Here is a 9,466-nt window from a genome sequence, read left to right on the forward strand (position 1 = left end):
CCCTGTGTGCCAGCCCGGGGAGTAATGAACTGCTTACCAAGCCTGAACTAATCAAGTCTGACTGCTCTCTGTCATTGTCAATTACACAGCAGCCTTCGCCTGCGAGAGGGCTAACGGAGACTTATACTATAGCTACAAATTGAAAAGTAATGTGTGGAAAGGATGTGATCGGATACAAACTCCCAGTGCAAGGCTGCCTTTTGTTCTGCGCTAAAACCTGTCCTCACATTTACCAACTTTACAGGCAGGATGTAGGACGCTTCTTGGAGGAATATGTTCCCTTTGCTTCATAAAGTTGTCTGAGCAGTTGCGATATTGAGGCACTAGTAAATGTGACTTGTTTACATTAGCAGTATGTCCTGGAGAATTGAACGGTCTGTAGTGGACTCTAATGTGTAAATATATAAACTCATGGAGACCCATGTTGGTCCCAGCTGTGTGTCTACCTTTCCCACTGTGTTTGGCTAATCAATGGCAGACATCATCAGTAATCACAGCAGCACAGCTCAATGACATTGCTTGCCAGGCTCTTGACGCACAGAAACACACCCTTTTCTGTGTTGGGGTGTGACCTTGTGTGACTTGTGCAAGCAGAGAGTATATATCACGAGGCTTTCAAAACATTTAGCAGAGCACTAAGCAGAATCAATTTAAGATTAGCACGATTGGATAGCAGGCTACGTTTATGACTGATTGAACTGTGTTAAGACTGATATTATGTTATTAAATGAAACAGCTGATCAAAATTAATTATTTTTTAACCCTCTTGTTGTTTCATACCTTTATGACAATTTTTCTTCCATGTAAGTTTTGAATAATTTAATGTAACTTTGAAGTCTTTCCAGAGGGCGTCTGTTTTTCAGTTAATCTGTTGACTAGTTCTCAAAACTCATCTAAATGATTCGTTCACAATGTGATTCATGACATGTTTCATTTGCATCAATTAACATCTTATTGGGGAGAATGATTATCAGAAAATAACTTCTCAAAATTCAGCCTGTTCCTCATACAAAACATAGTTTTGGGAAATTTGGGCCTATACTTGTGGATGCTTGTGTAAATTTGAGGGGAAGTGACTTTATACATCTACTAAAAATTGCTGTGGGACGAATTGGGTAAAAGTCATTATAGTTCTGGGAGTTGTGAGAAAAGGCCTAGGATTTATCTGATTTATTTTCGGATTTGATGTTTTGTAACACTGCAGTTTTATTCTTGCAGTTCACAAAAGGGATCTAATTGATTCGTTCATGATCTGATTCTCGACTCAATGATTCAATTACAGCAGCTCACTGGAGAGCAAGATTATCAGAAAATAAAATCTTAAAATTGGTCCTGTTTCTCACACAAGGAAGTGACTTAATTCACTAAAATTATTGTGGGACCAATTGGGTAAAAGTCATTGCAAAATAATGACTTCTAAGTGAAGTGAAGTTTTGTGAGCTCTAGTTGTGAGAAAAGGTCTGACATTATTTATTTTCATGTCACTTGATTTGATGTTTTGTAATGATGCAGTTTAATTCCTAAAGTTCACAAAACTGATCTAATTGATTCACAATCTGATTCTTGACTCACTGATTCAGTTGTAGCAATTAACTGCTGACTGGAGAGGAAGATTATCCGAGAATACAGTTACAGTCACATTTACTGCTGTTTGATGCATTTTCACAGACAGTATTCTTTTATTTCAATAGGAATGTATACGATCACAAATTTTGTGTGAAGGTGAAAAATTTCCTCATGCAGATTTCACAACCGGTTCAAGTTGGTCACATTAATTCACTGCATTGACCAATAGAGTGCTGCTTGGTTTGAAAATGAATTCTGTATGAGCTGTTTAATACATCACTATATTATTGACAATTGACAATGGACTTTTTATGCCTGCAAAATTTAGCTAATGTGTCCAACATAACACCTCAAAATTTGGACAATTTTATTATAATTTTATGGTACTTATGCATCCTTTTTGTACTGTGAAAGTGCAACACAGCTCCATGGATTATGGTGACCAATACAGTTCTTCATGATTTTTTGTTGTGTTGTTCCACAGATATAAACCAGTCATGTTTGGGGCAACATAAGGGTGACAGAAAGATGACAGAATTTTAATTTTTGGGTGCACTCTCCCTTTAAAATGAGCACTGACACATCACAATGCTGCATTAGATATACAGCACTCAGATCTCCAGAAGAGTGAGGTTATTGTGGCCTCCTCCTTTATCTTGTTCTTGCCAATTGTGCTGTCACTCACCCCTATGTGTTCTGGGATTACTGAACAGGAGGTCAATGATCAAACACCTCGGCTAATAAAACGTGCTGCTGGATTGTTTGCAGTGGAGCTCATAGCTTATATTCATTTACAGTGTGTGTGTATGTATGTGTCCTTGGCATAAGTAAGAGTGATTTCATGCGTATCTAGTGGGTGCCCGTCCATGAAATCCGGTGAATACCTGCACTATCCATTACAACTGTCCTGAGAATAAAGCATACTCTTTTCAGTCCGCTTCCAGCCACGTTATTTAAAATAATTAACCTTAATTTGCCTAAAAGACAGAAATATTTATTAGACCGTTGCCACTTAACCAGACCCCGAGCCCACCGAAGTCCATCTCCCTCAGCTCCAAATGGGGTCTGCATTTAATCAACATTCATCCATCAGATTTCAGTGTTGAATCATCTTTTAATTGGAAGTTACAATACTGGTTAATAGTCTTATAATTCGCAGGCTCTAATAGCGGCACCGCTGGGACCCGCTCTATTTTCACTGACTCTACACCTTCACGTGAAGCACGGGAGAACTTTTTTCCTGCCACTGTCTGTCTGCACACCTCCATCCTCCTGCCCTTCTAACAGCTCACAGAGGTAGATAAAACATCACTATAATGGCTTGACAAAATGGGTAATTTTTGAGCTGCTTACTTTCATATTTGATGGTAACTCAAACACAGAATGAGGAGACCATATCTGGCCATGCTGGGTGAATGTCTGCTTGCATAGAGGAGATGGTGGCACTTTCTGCATTTTAAAATAATTGTGATCAAGGCTTTTATTATAACAAAAATGTAAATATGGGAATTAAGCAGTGACCAAAATTGTTAAACAAAAATAAATGTAATAAATGTTTATATTGTCAAAGTCATTATAATAATTTAATTATTGTAAATTAAAAAATATGTATATTTTTTATATTCTCAAAGTAAGCACCATTCACCTTGATTGTTTTTTTTTTCTTTTTCAAAATAAATCAAACGACATTAAATGTTTAGGTGATTTTGTAAAGAAATGCATGCAGTAGGAAAAGATTATATGTCTACACTATTTTTTCACATTTAAGTTTAAGCTTGTAGATCAGTTGAACCTTTTTTAACTCAAAGGCTTCCCATTGTCCAACACAATATTCAAAGACCCCCATATATTGGCTTAGATATTTGGTATTTTTCCTGTATTTCTTCTGTAAATATGAAAACTGCTTATTTTCAGTATTTTTTAATAGAAAAAACTGGGACTGTTGACTGTTACTTTTTAATTAAATTAATTAACCATGATTCATTTTGGAATTCCAGAAAATTCAAGATTTTAATTCTGTACGTTCTTACATAAAATAATAGATATTGAGGAGAAAATATTTTATTTATTTTATTTAGATTTATTTCTTTGCTATTTTATCTTTTTATGTATTTGATCTCTGCTCTAGAGCAAAACATTAAGATCTTGCAAAACATGGCGAATTTCACACTGGTGGTCTGCAGCATCAGTTTTCTTTATAAGGACAAAAAATGGGTTAACCATCCTTTTAAGGGAGCATTTGTTATTTATTTGTCCCTGTAGGTCAAAGGTTGTTCTGATTCCGAACACCTACTCCATTTCCTTTCACAGTTATTGCAGTGTGTGGTTTGTGCTACAACACAAAATGTTTCAGCCATTAGGGAAGTTTGACAGTGGAAAGGACAACCAAGTCCATATGTTCCATACATGTAAATTGACCTTGGACCTTTAGAGAGGTCCTGTGTGTTGAGTTGAATCGCCACACAGTACAAGCTGGACGTAAGAATGCAGCAACTCCACAAAGGACCATGAAGTCAAGACCATGTTCAGTGTCTGGAGGTCAGAACAGGGTGTTTCTGCATTCACAGCACAAGTCATGGGGTCTGTGCAGAGGCTTTTCATGGTGAAAGGTTGAAGAGAGGGCTCTGTCACAGGCCAGCAAAAAAGACTGCGAGCACAACATGTCAGCCGAGTAACAACATCCTGCTTTTATCTCTGTCTTGCCTCTTCTTTTGCTTCTTGTGGCTTGCTGATTCAATATCGATTGGTTGGGATTCGGCCGGCCACGACGTGGCATTTTAGAGGCCAAGCATTCAAGGCTGGCACTAGCATTTTGTCTATATGTAATTTCACTCCTCGGCTGTTATTTACATTGTTGCATAGTATTTGAAGGCCAGAGACTGAGGAGGCAGGCGACCAATTCAACCTCTGCGTTGTTCTTTGCTGTGGCTGGAGAAAAAGCCCTGCCAGTACTGTTTGCTTCTGTGCTCTCTGCTAAAAAAAGAATTGATTTATGCATAGGGTGTATAAACTTTGTGACTTGGAGGGGAAAAACTGATCAGAATTTTGCCATGTTTGTGTTCCAGACTCCCAAGTTTTAGGCCAGTGCTTATTGACTTATTTTGCTTCAGTACTTAGATTTTATATTGGACATCCACACAGTTCCAAACCTGTAACCTGCATTTAATGTAGTCTAGACTGTATTTAGTTTTTTTCTGAACTTTTTTTTAGGATGTCACACAATCTGCCCATGTTGGCTTCTAGGTTATACAAAGTGGAAGATGAATTTATGGCAAAAAGTCTGATTGGATGCACACCTTTTTATGTGAACAATAAAAAAATATGTAAGCTGATTTATTTTGCAATCCTGTAGTAATGCATTGGTTTTGGACTGTATATAAAAAGGCAGTTTTTATTAATTAAATGTAAATTTATTTTAAATATATATATTTTGTTATGGCTGATAACCAATAAATTTACATTAGTTGGTTGGTTAGTTTTTCATTTAGAGTTTTGTATTGTTTAGTATTGTAGTATTTATCAATATTTTTGAATTTTACCTTTTATTTTCATGTTTTCAGTTTTCGTTTTAATTTTCGTTTTTTTTAGTAATTTTGAAACAGTATGTGATATATATTTAGTTTTAATATATTTTTATTTTGTACTTCAACCTAAACTTTTTTTAGTCAACATTTCTAATTTTTATTCAAGTTTTTTTTTTCTCCAGGTTTACGTTTTCCATCTAATATTAATATTTTATTTAAGCTTTATTTCAATTACCAATTTTTGTATTGGTAATTGAAATTGTGAAATCTCTCTCTTTCTCTAGATAAACTCTATATAAATTGTAGTAAAATATATTTAATTTTCTGAAAATATTAGTGTATCCCTTCTACTCTAATTACACATGATTATCTACTTTATTGTTTTTATGGTTGATTGTTTGTGTTTAGTGTTTTTTTCCTTCTATCCCTACCAGAACAGACCCACCGGTTGAAAACAAATTTCTTCTCCTTGCATTCTGACACGTTGACTGCAGTAGGTCCCATGTTGCTTGGATGTCTTGACAAAAGTGTTTGCAGGCAGATGCGTGAGTGTGAGCATATAGAAACCAATGACTTGTCAGAATGTGTATGTGCACACGTGTGTGCAAGTGTGTTTTCCTCCACATCTGTGCCCCCCTCCTCAGTGTGTAGCTCTTCTCTATACTCTGCTGCTGTAGGGTAATCTTTTACACTAGGCAGAGGAAGGCAGTGGAGGGTGGAAATGAGCTTTTCAGTTTCACTCCCTCCCGTATTCCCCCCTCAGCCTCGCTTTTGTACCCAGTGCCCTCCTTGCCTTCCACCTCTGTTCTTTTAGCTCTCTCACCTCCATTGTTTTGCTTCCTTTTTCCCTCAGTGTACGTTCAGGGTACTATCTGTGAATGTGAAATCAGACCGTGTGGCGTCACATTCCACATGGCGCTGTTTAAAGCAAATTGCCGCTTGATCATTTGCTTGCTTGGTTTTCCTGTCATTTGTCTGTACTTTGGTAAAAAAGTTTTTCTTTCTCCTTTCTTTTTCGGGTCTCCTTTCTCCAGTGACCTAGGCTTGCCCTCTAGGGGCTGAGGCAAATCACTGCAGTGGCACCGTTGCCCTCGTCGAAAGTGTGCTGAGGCGTTGGCTCCGGGAGCGAGGGCACAATGGGCTGCCTCTTACTCCCTCCTCAGCAGCCTCATTCAGCTCCCCACATATTAGAATAGTTCACAGGGTGCCCCTGCTTTCCAGGTGATAATGAAAGGCGTTCCAAAGAATGCTTTCAACACGACGGTTCCTCTTCAGTGCCCCTCACAAAGCAGCGCACATTTGGGGTATGAATATACCTCAGTGTGAGCAGTGCCTCTTGTTGAAATTCAATTTCCCTGGTATATTTCTTTAAGTGGACCGAAGGTCTATCAGGAAAACTATCAATGCTTTTACGTCTCTCTGTTCCGCAAGCGTCACTGTTTTTGTGCACTCAAAATAGGGGACTATTCAGTTATTCAAACAGGATCTAATGAGATTGATGAATCTCAGATATGATGGAGAAAATCATACAGCACTTAATCAGAGTTACTTTTTTTGTCTTAGTTGTTTGGCTTCAATGTCAAAATTTACACCACAGTCTGTATCAATAGTTAACATCATGGTATATAAACTAGAGATTTCAAAAGTTGGAAAACTTGTGGTAATGCATTATATATCATATTCTATTCTGTGCCATTCTATTATTTTTTTAATTATTTATTATATTGTTTATTTGGCAGATGATTTAGCCAAAGCAACTTACATTGCATTTAAGGTGAACATTTTATCAATTCATGCATTCCCTGAGAATTGAACCACTGACCTTCGTGTTGATAACATTATTTAATTTGATTTGATTTGATTTGATTTGATTTGATTTTTACAGCATTGCTGTTAATTTGCTCTCAATTGCTCTTAATTAGTCATTTTCTTATTACTGATACCTACATAAGTACCATCAATGTTTACTTAAAGGGACCATTCACTCAGAAAATGAAAATGTTGTTATTATTTACACTCCATTGTGGAACACAAAAGACAGTATTAATTAATAAATGTCTCTGTGTTTGTCCATACAATGGAAATCAAATCACTGGTCACCAAAACTGTTTAGTTACCAACATTCTTCAAAATATAATCTTTGGTGTTTCATCATCCGCTTAATCCAGGTTTGAAAGGACATGGGGACAAAATGATGACAAAATGTTTATTTTTGGGTGAACAGTCCCTTTAATTGAAATACACTTGAAGGCAACATGCATTTTTTATTATTTTAATTTTAGTATTAATATATAAATATGATTATTTTTTATGTTAAATAGCATCATAGTTTTTTGTGGTGGTATCAAATTGGTGCCATTTCATGAAATTTCACTGGTATTGGAATCAATGACTAAAATTTGGTATTGTGACAACCCTAGTATACAGTATTAATATATAGTTCAACATGTATTTTTAAGTTACATAGCTTTCTAAAACATATCTACTCTCTGCACACAAGTAATTCTTGACTGCTGAAAACCATGGTTTTACTTATGACACTGTGGGCTGCCTTTTCTACTCCGAGCAGCTTAATTTCTCTTTCTGTCTCCTGTCACCAGGCCCTCTTCCATCTTTTCATTTGCTTTCATCAGTCGCTCTCTTGCTCTGTCCATCTCTCTCTCGGTTCATCCCTCTCACACTCCGTCTCCGGTCTGAGAGCGCTGACAGGACTGGCAAAGACAGAGTGCGGACGTCCAACTTAAAAAGTGACCGCCCTGTCCTGCAGCTGCACAGCTGGGGAGCTGCAAATCTATCATGGCCAACTGCAGCCTGCAAGCCAAATGCACCTTCTGTTATAGGAGGAAGAAAGAAAGAGAGATGCACAAGGAGACAAAGAAAGAGATGCAGAATAGGGTGAAATCAAAAGCATGGCTGCTGGTGAAGCACGCCCGGTTTTGAGAAGTAGGCAAAAGCAAGAAGAACAGAGGTGGGAGAGGGAATGGGGGGACGGAGGCGACGGGGATGGGGGGCATTAATCATTATTGGCGCACACCTCCGTCCGTGCCGCACCCTGACGGCCCTTCCACCCCTGACATAAATCATAATTCCTCCACAATAGATCCCCTCTCCAGCATGCTGCAGGAAAAGTCTGCTGCTCTTATTGATTTTTCCTTTTCTCCCTCTGCCTTCCCTATCAGCACCTGCACCCCTCCCCCATGTCCACCGTCACCTCTGCCAAGTCATTAGGAAACATAACTGATATGATATTCATAGAATACTAAATAAACTTTACAAGGACGCGACGTTGTACGTTCCAGCGCCCCCCGTCCCACCTTTTTGATGCATGAGAAGCAAGTGTGGAAAAAACAAAACAAAACTAATGATATAAAAATTACAAAGCGTGCTCTGTGCTATTACACCTCTATTGATTTGTTTTTGAGGTGCACCTAGGCTTATAAAAGTTGCTGGAGGAGATTAGAGAGAGAGAGGGCCCACAAAGAGAGAACACAGAGAGACAGATAAAAATAAAGAAATAATATGGAGTTGAATAGGCTTTGTTCGCAGACCTTGGGTCAGGATGACTGTAAGTGTGTTTTTGTGTGCTTTGAGTGATGCTAGAATAGCCTGTAGTGATTTTACTCAGAAAATAGCTCATTGATTTGTAACCCTTGACCTCAAAGTGACCCCTGTAGTGCACTGCATTATTGTGAAGAATTTACAAGTATTTGTACATCTCAAATATAACTTTTGACTAACACTTTAGTATAGCGACCCATTCTCATTATTAACTAGTTGCTTATTAGCATGCATATTTCTAGCATATTGGCTGTTTATTAGTATTTATAAAGCACATATACTACATGACCATATTTTACATTCCTAACCCTACCCAATAGCTTAATTTACTGTAACAACTACCTTACTAACTATTTATAAGCAGTAATTAGGTGTTTACTGAGGCAAAAGTCGTAGTTAATAGTTAATTAATAGTGAGAATTGGACCTTAACTTTTCGTTATATATTTTTATATTTTGAATATTTTTATGTATTTTTGCATTAATAAATGTTTTTACTACATATTTTACTAATGTGTAGTAGAATATATAATTAGCTGTTTACTACCGTAAAGAAATATATACTTAAGCATTGATAATAATAAGAAAAACTGTTTTTAGCATTGATAATAATAAGAAATGTTTCTTGAGATCCAAACCAGCATATTAGAATGAAGACTGGAGTAATGGCTCCTGAAAAATTAGCTTTGCCATCACAGGAATAAATTACATTTTAAAATGTGTGTATATATATATATATATATATATATATATAATATTGTATTTTCAATCAAATAAGCCTTGGTGAGCAAAAGAGACTTCTTTTCAAAAACTTTCCGA

At 37.0% G+C, this 9,466-nt stretch overlaps 1 long non-coding RNA gene across 1 annotated transcript in view; it reads right to left on the reverse strand.

The window, feature by feature from the left end:
• LOC107757480 (uncharacterized) overlaps positions 1-8,908 on the reverse strand; it is a 15,444-nt gene extending 6,536 nt beyond the window's left edge. The window contains exons 1-2 of the long non-coding RNA XR_001641943.1: positions 8,825-8,908; positions 5,755-5,761 (exon numbers count right to left, since the gene is read on the reverse strand). This is a non-coding gene — a long non-coding RNA (uncharacterized LOC107757480). The remainder of the gene's footprint in view (positions 1-5,754; positions 5,762-8,824) is intronic.
• Between the last annotated feature and the right edge of the window lie 558 nt (positions 8,909-9,466).

Source organism: Sinocyclocheilus rhinocerous, unplaced genomic scaffold (assembly GCF_001515625.1).
Source record: "Sinocyclocheilus rhinocerous isolate Xijiao unplaced genomic scaffold, SAMN03320098_v1.1 scaffold1152, whole genome shotgun sequence".
Lineage (NCBI taxonomy): Eukaryota > Metazoa > Chordata > Actinopteri > Cypriniformes > Cyprinidae > Sinocyclocheilus > Sinocyclocheilus rhinocerous.